The sequence below is a fragment of the Castor canadensis genome, chromosome 13 (assembly GCF_047511655.1).
Source record: "Castor canadensis chromosome 13, mCasCan1.hap1v2, whole genome shotgun sequence".
Taxonomy (NCBI): Eukaryota; Metazoa; Chordata; class Mammalia; order Rodentia; family Castoridae; genus Castor; species Castor canadensis.
Window position 1 is genome coordinate 65,062,482 of NC_133398.1, and position 21,905 is coordinate 65,084,386.

The 21,905-nt window shown below is 36.2% G+C and overlaps 1 pseudogene; it reads right to left on the reverse strand.

Moving 5' to 3' along the window:
- Positions 1-6,521: 6,521 nt before the first annotated feature.
- On the reverse strand, positions 6,522-21,541 carry LOC141415464 (zinc finger protein 410 pseudogene; annotated as a pseudogene).
- Between the last annotated feature and the right edge of the window lie 364 nt (positions 21,542-21,905).

The window sequence follows — 21,905 nt, forward strand, 5'->3', positions numbered from 1 at the left end:
TTTCTGAACCTCAGTTAGGAAGAAGAAAAAGATGCAAGTCTTAAGCTACTCCTTCCAGGGTGCAAACAAACTAGGTCAAAAACACAGTTATGCTGGTCTCATCCCTCTCCAGTGTTCTATGGTCCACTCTTCCAGAAAGAATTGAGGCAAAATCTCTACTACCACCCTTTTCCTTCCATCACCAAAACTTTGTCTGAACAAAAGATGCCTGGAAAACCCCAATTTAATCTTTGCTCAACCTATGTAAAGGAAGAAAATACCATAAGTACTCAGGAATATATACTCTTTTAAATTAAGTATTCTCAGAATCTAGGTATAGGAAGCATAATCAAAAAAGTTGTTGAATAGCAAAATAAATAGATTCTATTTTTAAATGGATGCTAATATGTATTTTATGCCTGAAGTCTTCAATTTGTTGATTTTTATATTATGATGATTTTATTTATTTCAGATTGTTTTCCTTTATCAGTAATTTAAATGGGAGAACAGCTAGGGATCACATGTAGATAAATAAAGCATTTTTTGGAAGATTGGTAAATTTTTACCAACACAAAGTTGCAAGATGTCAACAATATTTTCAAGTTGCATGCTCTTTTAAATGTGATTTTTAAAAAAGTGATAACAATATTACTCAAAATATACTGAACTTACTGCAAGTGAGTAAAGCCTTATTCTAAGATGTTTTCATATATCTTATTCACTCAACTCTGGTTACATCTCCATGTTTTATTTATTGTTATTTTTCCAATTTAAGGATGAGGACATTGAGGAGGTGCAAAAAAATTAAGTAACTTATTCATGGACAATTAAGTATTAGGCAGCATAGCAGGCATTCAACCTATGCATTGTGACTTTGGGACTTCTGTTGCTAATCCAAATACAGTACTGTCTCATGTGAAACACATGCTAACATGTATGCTCACTTTGACACTGGAGTACAGTATCAAGATATACCAAGATACAAGATCATTAGTATTCCTTTATCCCCTGCTCAAGTAGGTCCTTTTAGAGCCAGGTATATATCCAATGTGCACATTTAATAATCACATCAAATGTAACATGAAAAATCCATGATACTAATTCATCCCACTTTGTCCCACCAAAGAGGCTCCTAATGTAGTCTTCCTCATCTTGGTAAATATCATCAATAGTAGTCCAGTTATTCAGACTAAAACTCTGACATGGTCAGTAGCTTCTGATGTGATTTCCAATGATCTCAGCTCCTGGTATTCATACTCTTGTATAATCCCTTTCCCTTGAGTATGGGCTAGACCTATTGACTTGCTTCTAATGATTAAAAATAGCAAAAGTCGTTGGATGCCACTCAAATAACTAGTTTTCCAAAGACTGTGACTTCCATCTTGCCAGTGATCTCTCTGTCCCATTGGCTGGCTGTGGGCCACTCACCATAATATGGCAAGCTGCCATTTTATGAGATACTTTGTGGAGAGGTATACATAGTGAGGAACCAAGAGAGACCTCTGGCCAACAGCTCACAAAGAACTGAATCCCGACAATACCCAGGTCAGAAAACTAGAAACTGTTCCTCCTCAATTGTCTCATGGCATGATCTCAGCTTTTAGAGAGACCCAAAGCCATAGTAGACATTTAGGTGATGCTCAGATTCCTTACCATCTCTTTAAACTTTGAGCTAATCAATGGTATCCTTTTAAGCCACTAAGTTTGATAATGTGTTATTCAGTGATGGATAACTAACATACCTAGAGTCACCCTTGACTCCTCACTTTCTTTCGTGTGTTATATCCAATCTGTCAGAAATTGTGTTGGTTCTTCATTAAAAAGACAGCTAGAATCTATCTGATTTTAAATGCCTGAGACATTCTTTTCTTCCTCTCCTTTTATTTTATCATTTTTACATTTACTTACATGTGTACACATTGTTTGTGCCACCTCCTCCCCACCAACCCCTCACCCCTGCTTCCAGGCAGAACCTGTTCCACCGTCTTCTCTGATTTTGTTAAAGAGAAAACATAAGAGATAATAAGAAAGACATAGCGTTTTTGCTAGTTTGGGATAAAGATAGCTATACAGAGAGATTGATAAGCGTTGCTTTCCTGCACATGTGTGTTGCAACCCATACTGGTTTGTTTCTACCAGATTTCTTTGCTACTTCCTGGTCTCCTTCCCATAGTGGCCTCTGCCAATTTTAGATTACTTTATTCACTCCTCAACAGGGAGTTTTAGGTTTCCTTTCCTTTCCCTATTTCTCCTGTGCATGTTCTCCCCTTAGTGAGTGACCCATATCCAGTAATATTACTGCATTTGTTTTAGGTCTATAATCCACATATGAAGGAGAACATGTGAGTTTTGGCCTTCTGAGCAAGTCTAACTTCACTTAAAATGATATTCTCTGGTTCCATCCATTTACTTGCAAATGACAAAATTTCATTATTCTTTGTGGTTGAGTAAAATTCCATGGTATATAAATACCACATTTTCTTGATCCATTCATCTTATACTGAGATATTCTTGATGCAAGTCACCATAATCTTATGCTGGAATATTATGAAAACCATGTAACTGGTTTCTGCCAGGGCTCCTATAGTCTCTCCTTGATACAACAGCCAGAATGATTCTTGTAAAGCATAAATCAGGCCTTGTAGCAATGGCAGCCACCTGGTTCTCAACATCACCAGCCTTGCAGGTGGCTTGCCTTTTCCATCATCAGATTTCCAGTTGTTCATGGGTCAAAGTCAAAACCAACCCTGAGAGTTAACTTTCTCTAGTGAGTTCTGACACCCTTCTGTCTCCCATTAATTATCTGCCACTTCTATTCTGCCCGTTGTTGGTCCAGGTTCCTCAGGTTTTCTTATATCCACTTCCTTTTGCTTGTTTAATTTTTTTTTATGTAAAATTATTTTTATTCAGAAAATTTATTGATCTTTCCCTTTATCACCTCTAGATTTGACAAATAGAAAACTTGCCTTACATAGTTAAAAATGAATTCTCATTTGTTTCTAGTAGTTGTATGTTTTATATTATAGTTTTAAAGACAGACTTCATTTTTTGAATAGTTTTAAGTTCACAGCAAAATTAACCAGGAAATACAATGAGTTCCCCTATATCCCCTCACTCACACTTGCATAGCCTTACCCATCATCAGCACCCTGTGCCAGAGTTTTGTCTGATGAACCTGTATTAATATATTATTATCACTCAAAGTCCCCAGTCTACAGTAGGTGTCAGGCTTGGGACTATACATTCTAAATGTTTCAACAATATATACTGACATATACTTACCATTATAGTACCATACAGAAAAGTTTCACCTCTAAAATTTCCTTGTGCTGCACCTATTTGTCACCCTCTTCGTCCCCATTCTCTTTGGCAGCCACTGAACTTTTTTACTGTCTCCATAGTTTTGACTTTTCTAGAAAGTCATATATTCGGAATCATACAGTATATATCCTTTTCAGATTGGCCTCTTTCACTTAATAATATGCTTTTGAGCTCTTCCATGTCTTTTTGTGGTTTGATAGTTCATTGCTTTTTAGCACTGAATAATATTTCATTTCTGAGCATACCACAACTTATTTATCTATTACCTACTGAAGGGCAACTTGGTTGCCTGCAAATTCTAGCAATTGTGAATAACAGCTATAAATATCCACATGCAAGTTTTTGTGGGGACTGACGTTTTCAACTGCTTTTATATTTTGTATCTACTTTCCAAACCCATTTGGAGCTCATTTTTATAAATCATGTGAAATATAAATCTAATTTTATGTTTTCTAATGGCTACTTTATCTTCCCATAATCATTTTATTGAAAGTCCATCTTTGCCTTAATGATTTGAGGTACCACTTTTATAAAATCCAAATTGCCAAATGTGCTTGATACTATTTCTGAGCTTTCTGTATTGAACTGGGCTATTTGTCTATTCATGTGCCAATACCACAATATTTTGATTATAGAAGTTTTATAGTATATTTTAATGCCTGATAAGTGCATTTGCTTGTTTAGTGTTTTGTATTTTGTGTGTGTGTGTGTGTTCTCTGGTTATTTTTTCATATTTGTTTTTCCATGAACTTTAATATCAATTTGCCTAATTCCATAGATATGATTATTGTTACTTTTATTAGGACTGTGTAAAGTTTATAAATTAAGCTAAGGAGAACTGACAAGTTAATAATATTTAGTTTTTTAATCCACGAACAGGCAGTGTCTTTCTATTTGTTCACATTGATTTGGTGCTTTCAGAAGTATGTTAAATTTTTTCTTCATACAGAGCTCTCATATTTCATACTAAATTTTATTTTTTTGGGGGGGGCAGGGACAAAGTCCTACTATGTTGCCCAGGCCAGCCTCAAACTTGCCCTTTTTCTGTTTCAGCCTACCAGGTACTAGAATTACAGGCTTGCACCACTACTCCTGACTCTGAATTTATTCTTCAATATTTGTTGTTGTTATCATAAATGGGATTTTCTCTAACTGGTTATTGTTTGTATCTATGAAGGGTATTGAATTTTGTATGTTAATTTTATGTCATTCTACTTAACTAAATTTTTGTTGAGACAGAGTCTTGCTATTTTACCCAAGTTGCCCTAGAACTTGCTATGTAGCTCAGGTTGGCCTGAACCTCTTGATCTTCCTGCCTCAGCCTCCTGAGTGCTGATATTATAGACATGAACCACCACAACCCCAAATTTTTAAATGTTTAAGTTAGTTTTATTATTCTTTAGGGTCACTAAGCAACACTGTCCTTTTCTAGTAGAAATAGCTTTATTCCTTCTTTAGCTATTCACTTGCTTGTATGTCTTGTACAACTGCATTGACTGATATCTCTACTTCAGTATTGAATAGCAGTGGAGATAGTGGACATCCTGATATTTTCCCTGATTTTAGTGTTCCCCAGTTAGATTAAATATTGACTATAAGATGAAAAGATGTAGATAGATAGATATATCAAGTTTAGGTAACAATGTTATATCTGTTTTATAAAGGGAATTAGGATGCTATTCTTCTTTCTTAATGCTCTAGAACAATTTTTAGAGTATTGGAATTATCTCTGCGATAGTTCATCAACTCTTCCCTGCAAAAATATCTTCAGGTAAAATATATTCCTTACTGAGCTTCTTTATTTTTTTTTCATAGAGATTGATTTATTTAAATGAACTCAAATTTTGTTATCTGTATTTATTTTGGAAATTATTCATTTCCTCTCTTTTCAAACTTACTTGCATAGAGATAAATGACACAATATACCTGTGATGATTGTTATGATTCTGATGATCTTATGATTGTTGTAGTTTTCATTCAGTAGTTATTTCCCCTTTACCATTTGTTATTTTGCATATTTGTGATTTCTTTTTCTTAGTCATGTTAGCTGGAGATATGTGTTTTTAAAAATATCTTTCAAATACCCAAGATTCTAATTTATTAAGTAGGTCTATGTTTTTATAGTCTCTATTTCATTGATTTCTGCTTTTATCTTTTTCAGTTCCTTCCTTATGTTTTCTCTTGGTTTATTTTGTTATTCTTTTTCTTCTTAAACTGAGAATTTTCTATTAATCTTTCCTTTTTATTGATAAAAGTCTTTACTATGACAAAGGCTCTGTCCTTGACCAAACTCTAGTTAGGGTCTTCTAAGCTGTTTTCCAGCTAGACCAGACCGTGGCATGTCCTAATGAGCTCAGTTATAGCAAGAATCATGCTATAGTTAAGCAGAATTTCCTATCCTCAGTATTTGAATAACTTTGATATCTGATCAAATTAATTAAACTGACATTCTTTCCCTGTTTGTCTGCATGCTGGAGAGTCCAAAGTTAACTCCCTTTACTCTTCAATTAAACTAGGTAATCTTCTACCCCATCTCTCTCTCTGATCACTGGAGAAGTAAACCTGTCAGCCAAGATATCCAACTTTGGGGATATGACACCAAAAACCTGGAGAACCAAGGCCAGCAGCCACTCTGGACATGTGCTTTGTCATGTAGTCAAGCTGAGCCCCTGAACTTTCCTTCAAAAAGCAGACATTTTCTCTTAGAAGTGAGAGGACAGAACTTTGAGAGGTTGACTCTCCCTGTCCTCTTCTTTGTCTGTCAAATAATAAACCTTATTTCCTTGTCCTCAAAACCCTGCTCTCATTATTTGTAAATTGTAAATTAGCATGGAGGCCAAGAAATTGGCTTTTCTGTAACACTACTGTATGCTCCATATAAAAAGAAAGCAGAGTGACTGAGTAGAGATATATAGGAGACTTCTCCTTGGCCCAGGCCAAGGAGAGATTCAAGGAGTTTATTTTTTGCAACCCAGTGTCTGAGAGGCAACTCCAGTTGCTAAAGGGAGAATAGACATCATTCCTCTTCTTCAAAACAAAGCATCTTAAAAACCAGTGGTTGGTTGCTCAAGCATGTGAAAACATAGCTAGATTTAGAATCAAAACTTCAAAGGAAAACCTCCCCTCAACAGTTATAATGAAAAACATCAACCAACACATAATCAAATTCACTTTTGGGAGAAGTCTCTAAAATTATGCAATGAGAAGAGAGTGTACAGTTACACAGCCCATAGTCACTGCTTCACTCCTTCTCTGGAACAGATGCTGATTGAAGAGAAGCTCTCACATATCCATCTTCTCTGCCAGGAAAAAATGAACAGAGGCAAAAGTGGGGTCTTGTCCTTGACAAATTCATTTTAATTCTGCCAGGTTGTAAGCCTTAGATTCTGTTTCTACCAGTCACTCTAGGATCAGACAGTTGCTCCTACCAGAGTCAGTACCCAGGCTTATGTCCATCAAAGTTAAATCTCTTTGATTTAGTAACTCCTGTGGATTTACTGCAGGTAAGGCAGACTCCCTGACTACATGGTCACCAAGTGATGTCTCACAACAGGCACTGAAGATGGGATGTGGGAATCCTTCAGTAAGCACCTCATCATCAACTTTGTTAGGCTCAAGGACTCTCCATCAAGGCTTGGCTGGGCATTGTTAAACATCAGGTTTTTACTGGATACAGAAGCCTCTTCAAACAAACTACTGCCTCCTGGCTTAGTGGTTTGTTCTTGCTCTTGACTCCCAACTGCTCCCAGCTACAAGTGATACGTTCTTATGCGTACATTCCTGCTCTCACTCCAAGAAGAGGTCTTTCCACATACTTGGAACTGATGAGGCATCTCTTGGAACTGAGTGAAGCACCAATGTTGTCAGAGGCTAGAATACTCAGCAAAGGAAGGACCACATCCTCAGGCTTCACAAAGAAAAGGTTTCTTCCTATATGAATATTCAGGTGGTTCTTTCAGGTGGTTCTTCAGGTTTCCAGCTATGGTGAACTACTTACCACAGCTGGGGTCAGGGCACAGAAAGGACTTCTACTTGTGGGTCCTCATGTGTACTGTCATCTTCTGCAGCACATAGATGCTTTTGCCACAGTCTTCTGCAGGGCAGGTGAAGGAGCCATCATTTCAGTGAGTTTTGATCTGGTACTTGAAGAGAGTTGGCTATACGAATGTCTGGTCACAGCCTTCAACTGTACACTTGGACTTGTTTTCCATTTGAGGAAGGAGACTAGGAACTTTGGGTTGCAAGTCAGCAGAACAAATGTGGACACTTTTTCCATTGCTAGTGTCACTTTCTGTTGTATATGGGTAGCCATAATCAAACTTTCATGTGCCTACTCCTGAACCCAAAGGAACCCTGGAATGCTATTGCCTGTGCTCTAACTGCAGAGGAAATCATTCCCTGAATCCTCCAGCTCCTGTGCAAAGACTATGTGCTCAGCTAAAGAGCTCAGACCTTCTCTTGTTAGATTAAAGATAATAAAAGAAGTGCTGTGGCTTGGCTGTAACTCTTGCAATGACAAGTTAAGAGACTCTGGAGTGGATAAAAATTCCTAAGACTTCTGTATAGTTGGAGCCTTCATCTCTTTGCTGTTTGGGCCTGCATTCAGCTGAAGGTTTCTCAGTACATTCAAGGAAGGGACCTCCCTGGAGGATTTAGCATCACCTGGTAACATTAGTTGACTGTATTCTTAGATCTTATTCACTGGCAGACAGACAAGCGCATAATGTCTTTAGCTTTTGAATCTATTAACCCTGTCCCAAAAGGATGGTGGTATTCTGAACAAACTGAACTAGGAGCTCTGGTTTGGATCATAACTCATCTGATAATATTGATTCACTACCCAAAGTCCTGTAGCTGTTCAGGAGACAGATTTAAATTTAATTCTGAGTCAACAGTACATTCCTGTTATGCATACACTCCTCTAGGAAATGTTGTGCTCTTCCTGTAAGATGATGAACTAGGTTGGTAATTTAACCTTCCTGTCCAGAGCAACCAGCTATGTGACGGTCAGTCCTAAATTCTGTCCACACACCTAATACAATTTTTCCCTTCTAGATTTGACATTTGAGAGAAAACATGCAATGCTTGTCTTTCTGAGTCTATCTTCTTTTGTTTAATATGATGAACTCCAGTTCCATCCATTTTCCTGCAAGCAATATAATTCCACTCTTCTTTAAGGTAGAATAATACTTCACTGTGTATATATACACCACATTTTCTTTATCCATTCATCTGGGCTGGCAGAGTGGCAAAAGTGGTAGAGCCCCTGCCTAGCAAGTGTGAGGCCCTGAGTTCTTTATCCATTCATCCATTTGTGGGTACCTAGACTGATTCCATAATTTGGATATTTTGAATAGTGCTGCTAAAAACATGGATATGCAGGTATCTCTATTGTATGCTGAGTTTGATTCCTTTGGGTATATTGGTAGGAGTGATATATCTGGTTCATATGGTAGTTCTACTTTTAGTTTTTTGAGGAACCTCCCTACTGCTCACCACAGTGAACTAATTTACATTCCCACAAACAGTGTATAAAGGTTCCTTTTTCCCACATCCTGTCAGCATTTGTTGTGTTTGTTTTCTTGATGATGGCTGTTCTGATTGGGGTAAGAGAGAATCTCAATGTAATTTTAATTTACATTTCCCTGATGGTTAAAGTTGAACTTTTTTTCATATATTTACTTGCCTTTTGTACTTTCTGTCTTGAAAAGTGTCTATTCAATTCATTTTGCTGTTAAATTGATTGGACCATTCTTTTAGTATTTAATTTTTTTAGCTTGTTATATATTTTAGATATTAATTACTTGTCAGATGAATAGTTTGCAAAGATTTTCTACCATTATGTAGGCTGTCTCTTCACTCTATTATTTCCTTTACCTTTCAAAAGCTTTTTTTATTTGATGCAATGCCATTTGTCAATTCCTGCCACTATTTCTTGGGCTATTGGAATCCTATTCAGGAAGTCATTACCAATGGCTATGTTTGAAGTGCTTTGCTATGTTTTTCTCTAGTAGTTTCAGTTCTTACATTAAGATCTTTGACCCATTTTGAATTGACTTTGTACTGGTTGAGACATAGGGATCTGTAGATATCCAGTTTGCCCTGAACCATTTGTTGAAGAGGCTGTCTTTTCTCCAATTTGTGTTTTTGGCACCTTTGTCAGGAATCAGATGGCTTTAGCTGTGTTGGCTTATTTCTGGATTCTTTATTCTATTTTATTGGCCTACATGTCTGTTTTTGTTACTATGGTTCCATAGTATAACTTGAAGTCAGGAATTGTGATTCCTCCAACATTACTCTTTTTCTCTGGATTACTTTCATTATTCAGGGTCTTTTGTGCTTCCATATGAATTTTAGCATTTTTTTCCTATTTCTATGAGGAATGTCATTGGGATTTTGATGGGGGGTTGCATTGAATCTGTATATCACTTTTGGCAAGATCACTTTTGGTAGACATTTTAATAATGTTAATTCTGCCAATCCATGAACATGGGAGTTCTTTCCATCTTCTATTGCCTTCTTCATTTTATTTCTTAGAATTTTATAATTTTCATTATAGAAATTTTCCCATCCCTGGTAAGGCTTATTACTAGGTATTTTATTTTTTGAAGATGTAGTTAATGGGATTTTTCCTGATTTCTTCTCACCAAATTAATTATTTCTTGATAGAAAAGCTACTGATTATTCTGTGTTGATTTTAAATCCTGTTACTTTGCTGAAAGTGTTCATCAGATCTAAAAGTTTTCTCATGAAGTCATTATGGACTTTTACATGAAGGATCATATAAAGAAGGTTAATTTGATTCCTTCCTTTCCTATCTATATCCTTTTTGTTTCTTTTTCTTTCTTATTTGTTCTGATGAATAATTCAAAAGCACCCTTGTCTCATTCCATATTTTAGAGGAAATGCTTTCAATTTTTCCCCATTTATTAGATTGTGGGTTATAGGTTTGTTATATGTAGTCTTTATTATGTTGAAGTAAATTCCTTCTATTACTAATTTCCTCAGGGCTCTTTATCATGAAGAGATGTTGGATTTTGTCAAAGACCTTTTCTGTATCTGTTGAGATGATCATGTGATTTTTTTTTGTCCCTCATTCTGTTTATGTGCTGTATTATGTTTATTGATTTGCATGTATTGAACCATCCTTACATGTTTGGAATGAAACCAAGTTGATCCTGGTATATGATCTTTTCAGTGTGTTGTTGAATTCTGTTTGCAAGTATTGAGCATTTATATATATATGTTCATCAGGAAAATTGGTAGTTTTCTTGAGAGTGATGTACTAGAGTTGGAGCTCAGGGCCTCATGCTTGCCAGGCAGATGCTGTACCACTTGAACCACTCTGCCAGCCCTATAGTTTTCTTTTTTATATTGCATCCTTATCAGGTTTTGGAGGGTAATACATAGAATTAACTAGGTAGTGTTCCTTCCCTTTCTATTTTATAAACTTTCAGGAAAGTTGGTGTTAATTCTTTAAAGATCTGGTAGAATTCAGCAGTGAATCTATCTGGTATTGCACTTTTCTTTGTTGGGAGACAATTATTGCTTCAATTTAATTGCTCATTAAAAATCTATTTAAGTTGCTTATATCTTCTTGATTTAATATTTGTAGGTTATAAGTTTCTAAAAATTTATCCATTCCTCCTAAATTTTCTAATTTATTGGAATATAATTTTTCAAAATATTCCCTAAGAATCCTCTGGATTTCATTAGTATCTCTTATAATAGCTCCCTTTTTATGGCTAATTTTATTGATTTGGGTCATATTTTCTTTCTTTAGGTTAGTTTGGCTAAGGGTTGCCAATCTTGTTCATCTTTTCAAAGAATTAACTCTTTTGTTTCATTGGCTCATTGTAGTATTCGTTTAGTTTTCTTTTCATTAGTTTATCTTTGCTCTTTATTATTTATTTCCATGCAATAATTCTAAGTTTTGTTTGTTCTTGTTCTTTGAAGACTTTTAGGTGCTCCATTGGGTTGCTTATTTGATATCACTCTGATTTTTAAATTTGGCATTCTTAGTTAAAAAGATTCCTCTTAGAACTTCCTTTGCTGAATCTCAAAGGTAGGTTATATTTTTGTTTTCATTTTATTCTACATTGTTTATTTTCCTCCTTATTTCTTCAATGACTCACTGATCATTCAAAACTATATTGTATAATATTCATGTGTTTATAGAGTTTTTATAGTTTCTCTTGATATTAATTTCTAATCTTATTCCATTGTGATAGGTTAAGCTGCAAGAAACTGTTTCAATGTTTTTTGCATTTTTAAAGACTTGCTTTAAGAACTAAAATGTAAACTATTTTGGAGAAAGTTCTATGCACTTCTGAGAAGAAAGTATATTCCACACCTGTTGAATAGGATTCTTTGTATGTACCTATTAAGTCCATTTGATCTGTGGTGCAGTTTAACTCTGAAGTTCCTTTGTTGATTTTTTTTGTTTGGATGGCCTTGTGTATTGATGCCACCCACTATTTATCTGGACATATCTGTCCTTTTATATTGGAGAAGTGTTTATTTTTATGAAATTGTATGTACTTGCATTTGGTATATATTTACAACTGTTACATCTTCTTGATTTTCCCTTTAATAATATGCATGTATATATGTATCCCTTCTCACTAATTTTTGCTTTAAGTCTGCTTGTGAAATATTAATGTAGTTACTATTGCATGCTTTCAGGTTCCATTTATGGGAATTTCATTTTCTGTCCTTTCACTTTCAGTCTGTGTCTTTGATAGTGAAATAGTTCCTGTTTGATAACAAACAGTTCGATATTTTAAATACAATCAGCCAATCAGTGTTCTTAAATTGGAGAGTTAAGACCATTTATATTTAGTGTTAATATTGAGATAATGCTAAGTGTCTTGATGCCTGTGATTTTTTTTAATACTATTTGTTCTTCTATTTCTTCCTTCAGGGTTTGCTAGTTGAGCATGTTTGATTCTTTCCTAATTCTCATGTTTCATCCATTCTTCTTACCAAATTAATTCTTTCCTGAACTCTTGTGTTTGTTAATGTTTCTTCATCTCTGTGCAGTATTCCTTTAAGTATCTTCTGCAATTATGACTTAGTGGCCATAAATTACTTTGTGCTTATATTTGAAGGTCTTTATCCTTTGACTTTCTTTTGATGGCACTGGAGTTTGAACTCAGGGCCTTGTGCTTGCTAAGCAGGTACTCTACCACTTGAGCTACATCACCAGCTGTTTTTGCTTTAGTAATTTTTCTAATAGGGTCTTGCATTTATGCCCAGTCCTGCCTGGACCACAATCCTCCTGTTTATACTCTCTATATAGCTAGGATGACAGGCATGTGCCATCAAACCCAGATATTTTTAATTGATTGAGATGGAATCTCATGAACTTTTTGCCCAGGCTGTCCTTGAACCATGATCCTCCCAATCTCTGCTTGCCAAATAGCTAGGATTACAGGTGTGAGCCACTGTGTCTGGCCTTATCTATTGCTAAGGCTGGATATAGTATTCATGGTTGGAAGGCATTTATTCTTAGGGTTTGAAATACATCATTTATGCTTTTCTGCCTTTTAGGATTTCTGCTGAGAAGTCTGAGATAAGTAATTTGGCATTTTTCTTTTGCAGCTTTCATTATCCTTTCTGTGTTCTGTAGTGTTGGTATTTTAAGTATATTGTAACTTAGTAGCTTTCTTTTCTTAGTAGCATGTCTTTTGAAGTTATAAATGTCTTCTGGGCTTGGATGTCCATATCTTTCCCTAGATTTGGGATATTTTCCGTTTTAATTTCATTCAATTTTTTTCTATATTTTTAGATTGTATTTCAGCTCTTTATTCTACCCCATGGATTCTTAAGTTTGGTTTGTTGATTATGTCCACAGTTTTTGAAAGTTGTGATCATGTTTGCTTATGCTTTTTTTAAATTTTTATTTTATTCATATGTGGGTACAATGTTTGGGTCATTTCTCCCCCCTTACCCCCACCCATTCCCTTACCTCCCCTGATCCCTCCCTTATCCCCTCTTCCCCCTTGCTACCAGGCAGAAACTATTCTGCCCTTATCTCTAATTTTGTTGAAGAGAGAGTATAAGCAATAATAGGAAGGACCTAAGGTTTTTGCTAGTTGAGATAAGGATAGCTATACAGGGACTAGACTCTCATGGATTTCCTGTACATGTGTGTTACCTTCTAAGTTAATTCTTCTCAAAATAAACATTTCTCTAGTTTCTGGTCCCCTTCTTCTATTGGCCTCAGTTGCTTTAAAGTATCTGCTTTAGTTTCTCTGTGTTCAGGGCAACAAATGCTATCTAGTTTTTTGGGTGTCTTACCTATCCTCATAACTTCCTTGTGTGTTCTTGCTTTATAATGTGATCAAAGTCCAATCCCCTTGTTGTGTTTGCTCTTGATCTAATGTCCACATATGAGGGAGAACATATGATTTTTGGTCTTTTGGGCCAGGCTAACCTCATTCAGAATGATGTTCTCCAATTCAATCCATTTACCTGCAAATGATAACATTTCATTCTTCTTCATGGCTGCATAAAATTCCATTGTGTATAAATACCACATTTTCTTAATCCATTCATCAATAATGGGGCATCTTGGCTATTTCCATAACTTGGCTATTGTGAATAGTGCTGCAATAAACATGGGTGTGCAGGTGCGTCTGGAGTAACCCGTGTTACATTCTTTTGGGTATATCCCCAAGAGTGGTATTGCTGGATCATATGGAAGATCAATGTTTAGATTTTTAAGTAGCCTCCAAATTTTTTTCCAGAGTGGTTGTACTAGTTTACATTCCCACCAGCAGTGTAAAAGGGTTTCTTTTTCCCCACATCCTTGTTGTTAGTGGTGTTGCAAATAATGGCTATTCTAACAGGGGTGAGGTGGATTCTTACTGTGGTTTTAATTTGCATTTCCTTAATGGTTAGAGATGGTGAGCATTTTTTCGTGTGTTTTTTGGCCATTTGAATTTCTTCATTTGAGAAAGTTCTGTTTAGTTCACTTGCCCATTTCTTTATTGGTTCATTAATTTTGGGAGAATTTAGTGTTTTGAGTTCCTTATATATTCTAATTATCAGTCCTTTGTCTGCTGTGTAGCTGGCAAATATTTTCTCCCACTCTATGGTTGGTCTCTTCAGTTTAGAGACCATTTCTTTTGTTGAGCAGAAGCTTTTTAGTTTTATGAAGTCCCATATATCTATGCTATCTCTTAGTTGCTGAGCTGCTGGGGTTCCATTGAGAAAGTTTTTGCCTATATCTATTAATTCCAGAGTATTTCCTACTCATTCCTGTACCAACTTTAGAGTTTGGGGTCTGATATTAAGATCCTTGATCCATTTTGAGTTAATCTTGGTATAGGGTGATAAACGTGGATCTAGTTTCAGTTTTTTGCAGACTGCTAACCAGTTTTCCCAGCAGTTTTTGTTGAAGAGGCTGCTATTTCTCCATCGTATATTTTTAGCGCCTTTGTCAAAGATAAGTTGGTCATACTTGGGTGGCTTCAGATCTGGGTCCTCTATTCTGTTCCACTCGTCTTCATGTCTGTTTTTGTGCCAGTACCATGCTGTTTTTATTGCTATTGCTTTGTAATATAGTTTGAAGTCAGGCATATACCTCCAGCATTGTTCTTTTTACTGAGAATTGCCTTGGCTATTCATGGACTCTTGTGTTTCCATATAAATTTAATGGTAGATTCTTCAATCTCTTTAATGAATGTCATTGGAATTTTGATGGGAATTGCATCAAACATGTAGATTAGATTTGGGAGTATAGACATTTTTACTATGTTGATTCTACCAATCCATGAACATGGGAGATCTCTCCACTTTCTATAGTCTTCCTCAGAAGTTGATAGTTTTCCTATTAGAGGTCATCAACATCCTCTGTTAAGTTTACATCTAGGTACTTGATTTTTTTTTAGGCTATTGTAAATGGTATTGTTTTCATATATGCTGTCTCAGTTTGTTCATGACTAGTATATAGAAATGCTAATGATTTTTTATGTTGATTTTATATCCTGCTATCTTGCTATAGCTGTTGATGGTGTCTAGGAGCTTTTGATTAGAGTATTTTGGGTCTTTAAGGTATAGGATCATATCATCTGCAATAGGGATATTTTGACAGTTTCTTTACTTGTTTGAATTCCTTTTATTCCTTCTTCTTGCCTAATTGCTCTGGCTAGGAATTCCAGTACTATGTTGAATAGGAGTGGGGATAGTGGGCACCTTTGTCTCATTCCTGATTTTAGGGAGAATGGTTTCAGTTTTTCACCATTAAGTATGGTGTTAGCTCTAGGTTTGTCATATATAGCTTTTATAATGTTGAGATACTTTCCTTCTATTCCTAGTTTTCTTAGAGATTTTATCATGAAATGATGTTGGATCTTATCAAAGGCTTTTTCTGCATCTATTGAGATGATCAAGTGGTTTTTGTCTTTGCTTCTGTTAATGTGGTTTATTATGTTTATTGATTTTCCTATATTGAACCACCCCTGCATTCCTGGGATGAAGCCTACTTGGTTGTGGTGAATGATCTTATTGATGTGTTGTTGAATTTGGTTGGCCATTATTTTATTGAGGATTTTTGCATCAATGTTCATTAAGGAGATTGGCCTATAGTTCTCCCTTTTGGAGGTGTCTTTGTCTGGTTTTGGGATAGGTGTAATACTGGCTTCATAGAATGTGTTTGGCAGTTTTCCTTCCCTTTCTATTTCATGGAACAGTTTAAGGAGGGTTGGTGTCAGTTCTTCTTTAAAGGTCTGATAGAGTTCAGCAGAGAATCCATCAGGTCCTGGACTTTTCTCTTTAGGGAGACTCTTGACTGCTGCTTCAATTTCATTTTGTGTTATAGATCTATTCAGGTGATTAACATCCTCTTGGTTCAGTTTTAGATGATCATATGTATCTACAAATCTGTCTATTTCTTTAAGATTTTTGAATTTATTTGAATATAGATTCTCAAAGTAGTCTCTGATGATTTCCTGGACTTTGTTTGTTGTTACCTCCCCTTTTGCATTCTTGATTTTACTGAATTGGGTTTTTTCTCTCCTCTTTTTAGTCAGGTTTGCCAGAGGTCTGTCAATCTTGTTTATTTTTTCAATGAACCAATTTTTTGTTTCATAAATTCTTTGTATGGTTTTTTTGGCTTCTATTTCATTGATTTCAGCTCTTATTTTTATTATTTCTCTCCTTCGGTTTGTTTTGGAATTTGCTTGTTCTTGTTTTTCTAGGAGTTTGAGATGTATCATTAGGTCATTTATTTGGGATCTTACAGTCTTTTCAATATATGCACTCATGGCTATAAACTTTCCTTTCAGGACTGCCTTTGCTGTGTCCCACAGGTTCCGGTAGGTAGTGTTTCATTTTCATTGACTCCAGAAACCTTTAAATATCCTATTTTATTTCATCAATGACCTATTGTTCATTAAGCAATGAGTTATTCAGTTTCCAGTTGTTTACATGTTTTTTGTCTTTATTTTTGTTGTTGAGTTCTAGTTTTATTGCATTGTGATCAGATAGAATGCATGGTATAATTTCTATTTTCTTATATTTGCTGAGGCTTGCTTTGTGCCCTAGGATATGATCTATTTTGAAGAAGGTTCCATGGGCTGCTGAGAAGCATGTATATTGTGTAGAAGTTGGACGAAATGTTCTGTAGACATCAAGTAGGTCCATTTGATCTATTGTATATTTTAGATCTAGGATTTCTTTATTGATTTTTTGTTTGGATGAGCTATCTATTGATGACAATGGGGTGTTAAAGTCTCCCATGACCACTGTGTTGAGGTTAATATATGCTTTTATGTCCTTCAGGGTATGTTTAATGAAAGTGGGTGCATTGACATTGGGTGCATATAGGTTGCTAATTGCTATTTCCTTTTGGTGTATTTCCCCTTTTATTAGTATGGAATGTCCTTCTTTATCTCACTTGATCAATGTAGGTTTTAAGTCTACTTTGTCAGACATAAGTATTGCTACTCCTGCCTGTTTTTGGGGGTCATTGGCTTGGTAAATCTTCTTCCAGCCTTTCATCCTAAACCTATGCTTATTTCTTTCGGTGAGATGGGTCTCCTGTAAGCAACAAATTGTTGCATCTTCCTTTTTAATCCAGTTCATCAAACGGTGCCTTTTTATGGGGGAATTAAGTACATTAACATTAAGTGTTAGTACTGATAGGTATGTGGTGATTCCTTTCATTTAGTTGTCTTAGTTGTTTAAAGGTTTGATTGTGTGTACCTAAATCGATGTTACTCTCTACTTTCTTGCTTTTTCTTTTCTTGTAGTTTGGTGCTGCCTGCCCTTTCATGGTTATATTGGGTTTCACTTTCCGTGTGCAGAATCCCTTGAAGAATCTGATATTCAAGTCTGAAAGTAGAAGATTTAATGCACCAAGAAGGCACTTGCTCAGTAATGACAGATGGATGTAAGGTTTTTCTTAATATGGTATCTGAGGATAACGGCGGCTCGGGGTAGACACATATTTGTAGTGGTGGCTTTGTGGTCACATATTGTTTTAGTTTCTGCTTATCATGGAAGACTTTTATTGTTCCATCTGTTTTGAATGATAGTTTTGCTGGGGAGAGTATCCTAGAGTTTAAGTTATTTTTATTCAGTGCCTGGAAGATCTCACCCTAAGCTCTTCTTGGTTTTGATATTTCTGTTAAGATTTCTGCTGTGATTTTGATGGGTTTTCCTTTTTATGTTATTTGTTTTTCTCTCTTACAGACTTCAATATTCTTTCTCTAGTCTCTTTACTTGTTGTTTTAATGATAATATGCTGTGGGGTAGTTCTATTTTGGTCAGGTCTGTTTATTGTTCTGGAGGCCTCTTGCATCTGTATAGCATAGATTTCTCTTGATTTGGGCAATTTTCTGTTATTATTTTGTTGAATATATTACTCATTCCCTTTGCTTGCACCTCTTCTTCTTCAAAGCCCATGATTCTCAGGTTTGGTCTTTTGATGGAGTCAATGAGTTCTTGCAGTTTCTTTTCACAGGTCTTGAGTTGTTTAACTAATAGTTCTTTGGTTTTTCCTTTAATTACCATTTCATCTTCAAGTTCTGAGATTCTGTCTTCTGCTTGTTCTATTCTGCTGGATTGGCCTTCCGTTTTGTTTTGCATTTCTGTTTCATTCTTTTTTCTGAGGTTTTCCATATCCTGAGTCCCTTCCTCTTTAATGTTGTCTACTTCGTCCTGAGTTCATTTATCTCTTTATTTATCATGTTCTTTGTTTCACTTTGGTATTTATACAGTGCTTCTCTGGTTTCTTTTATTTGTTCTTGTGCTTTCTCAAATTCTCTATCTTTGTTGTCTTGGAATTTCTTGAGTCTCTCCTGTACATTTTGATTGACCATATCCAGTATCATCTCTATAAAATTCTCTTTGATTACTTGCAAGATTTCTTCTTTCAGGTTGTTCTTGTGGGATTCATTGGGTTCTTTGGGATAGTTTATCTTCGTTTTGTTGGAGTCTAGATCTGAGTATCTGTTTTCTTCATTTCCCTCTGGTTCCTGTACTAATTTTTTGCTGTGGGGAACTGGTTTCCCTTTTTTTTCTGTCTTCCCATGATTGCCCTCAGTATTGTTACTGTTCCTGTACTGTGTGCAATTAAGTGTTTTCTAGCTTGTAATAATAACAGTGGTGATATTTAGAATGGAAGGGTAAGAGGAGAGGGAAAGCAAAGAAGGTAATGAAAAAGGGAAAAACAAAAACAAGCAAACAAACAACAAAAAAACCAGTGTCAATGAAATAAACAGGGAGAGATAGTGTTCTAATCAACCATAAGCTAAACAGGCATTAGAGAAACAGAGAAAGGATTAAAAAAAAAAAACCAAGTTCAAGTGCAATAAAGTTTAAGTCTTAATTTTGGTGTTAGTCCCTCAGTCTCCAATCCTGGAAATGGTGTCTCAGAAGTAGTTCTGTCATTGTCTCATCAAAGGGGAAAAAACAAAACAAAACAAAAAACAAAAAAACACATCAAAGTATCCCAAGTTCAAATGCAATACAATTTCAGTAAATCTTTCAGCATGCAGGTGTAGTTCAGTTGTTGTCTTATCAAAGGAAGCAGAAAAAAAAAGGCTCTGGAGACAGTTCTGTGAATGTCTATCTGAGGCTGTGGCTCACCTGCCCGCTGCTGTCAGCCAGCTGTTGCTGGAGACTTTATTGATTGCAGATCTCAGGGATGAGCTTAACACTCACCTAGCCCCACAGGTTTTGTTTATTTAGAGTTCTCCTGGGCGTGTTTGCCACTGCTACAAGCTTTCCCCTTTCTAAGCACACTGGGGGAGGTGGCCCTACACCTGCCTTCTCTGGCTAGCTTGTTTATTTACAGTTCACATGGGAAGTGTCCCTTCCCCCCTCTCCAGTGGAGTTTTCCTCACACCACCACTTTTACAAACTTTCCTGCTCCAAGGTTGCTGGGGGGGGTGCCACCACTCCTGCCTTCTCTGGCCAGCTTGTTTATTTACAGTTCAGTGAGGGATTGCCCCTCCTCCCCTCTTCGGTACTCAGGGAGCCCTGCCCTCTTTGATACATGTCTTTTGTTGTTGTTTTTTGTTATTCAGTTTGTTTTCTTTCTCTTTTTCCTCTGGGTGGGGGTCAGTCTGTCCAGGGGGCTATGCTGATCTGGCCCAGGGTTGTATGTGGGAGTACCATGTGCAGCTTACCTTACCTGGTGGTCTGCATCTTTTGAGCTCGTAGGAAATGGCTTCTGGTGGTGTGGGAGCCCTCCTGGTTTCTTCGTTTACCATGGAGTGGGGATGCTATGCACGGGCTGGGGCTGTGGAAGAGTCAGAGTTTTGCCTCTTCTTGGTGGTTTTTCCTATAAGGTGTATCTTCAGCATCTCTCCAAGATTTTATTTTAGGAAGCATGTTTTCTGCTTCCTCTGTCTATTTGCCATCTTGGAATCTCTGTTTTTTTCTTTATTACTGTCTGAATATAGTATTTCCTTGATCTTTCCTTCAATTCTTGATATTATTATTCTGCTTGATACAGTCTATTGGTGATGCTTTCTACCACTTTTTAAAATTTAATTTATTGAGTTTTTTAATTTCTGGTGTTTCCATTTTTTTCTGAATCTCAATATATTTGCTGAATTTCTCATCTGTGTTGCTGATTTTCTTGTGCATGTCTTAAGTTGATTTCCTTACTTCATTCAGCTGTTTCAATCCTCTTTGAGATCACTGATCATTTTAAAAACTATTTGAATTCCTTTTCTTGTATTTAAATCATTTCAATATCTCTGGATTTGTTATTGAGGAGTTAAGCACCTTTTGGAGGAGACATATTACCTTGCTCTTTCATATTTCTTGTGTTTCTATATCATGATTTATGCATTTGTCTGTCAGGTTTTTAAAAAATTTTTGTTGTATTTTATTGGTGTCTTCTTAATGGGTAGACTTTTCTTGGATTTATGATCCTTACTATCACTCAGAAGAGAGAAAGCAGACAGCAGTAACAGAAACAAAAAATTCAAAACCAAACAGGATTTTTTTGGGGGTGGACTTGGAATTTGAACTTGGAGCTTTGTATTTGCAAAGCAGGCACTCTACTGCCTGATCCATGCCTCCAGTCCATTTTGCTCTGGTTATTTTGGAGATGAGGTCTTGTGGACTTATTTGCCTCAATTGGCCTTGAACTGCAATCTTCCCAATTGCAACCTTCCAAGTGGCTAGGATTACATACATGAGCCACTGATGCCTAACCAAACCAGATATTTAAATGCAGTTTTAAAAGTAATTTGTGTCATTATCTAGAGCTCCAATAAAGTTAGTAGAGAATGATACTTGGGTATTTATATGATAAACTAAGATTTAAAAAATTATTAAATCTCTAGATATTAATAATTAACCAATAAAAAGATGGGGGATGGGCAAAGAAAAAGAGAGTGAAAAAGAAAGTTAGGAAGGAGGAGAGAAGTATATGGAATGAATGTGTCAGAAGTAATATTGAGAGAGAACACAATAAAATAAGTACAGAGAAAACCAAAACAGTCTAAAGAAAACAAAAACACATACTACAACAGAACATCACCAGTCAATATTTCTTCCTGGCTGAGGAGGACTTGTCCTTTGCAGTTTATTTTGTGTGCAATGCAACCCCTCACCCCCAGAAGTCCAAGTAGGTTAGATCAGAAATAGCTGTTGCTAGGCTGAGTCCCACCAGAGCATTGAGTGCTTTCCTCCAATCTCTGTCCCTCAAAGTTCCATCTGCAGCTCTTCCAATGTGTTTGCCCACAGTTACCCTCTGCAGTGTGGCACATCCCATGGCTTTCTTCTGTGGTGCAGCTTGCAGTTCCTTTCTGTGGCACAGTGTATCTCATGGGTCCCCTCTGTAGCATGGCATGGCCTGCGGTTCACTTGCACAGAGTAGTATGGTTCCCCTCTGTAGCACAGTGGGTAGTGGCATACACTTCCTGCCCATGTAGTTCTTTGTCCCTGAATCTGAGTTCAAGTTGAACCAGTTTCCTGGGTCCACACTGATTTTTGAGGTGTGTTTTGCTTAGCAGTCTATGTTTGCATACTTTGTTTCTTTTTATAAATCTAACAATCAATATTTTTGAATTTTCCCTTGTCTCTTAACTGTGTAATGTTTACTGTTGCCCCTCCTTTCTCTTCTATGCCACTAACCT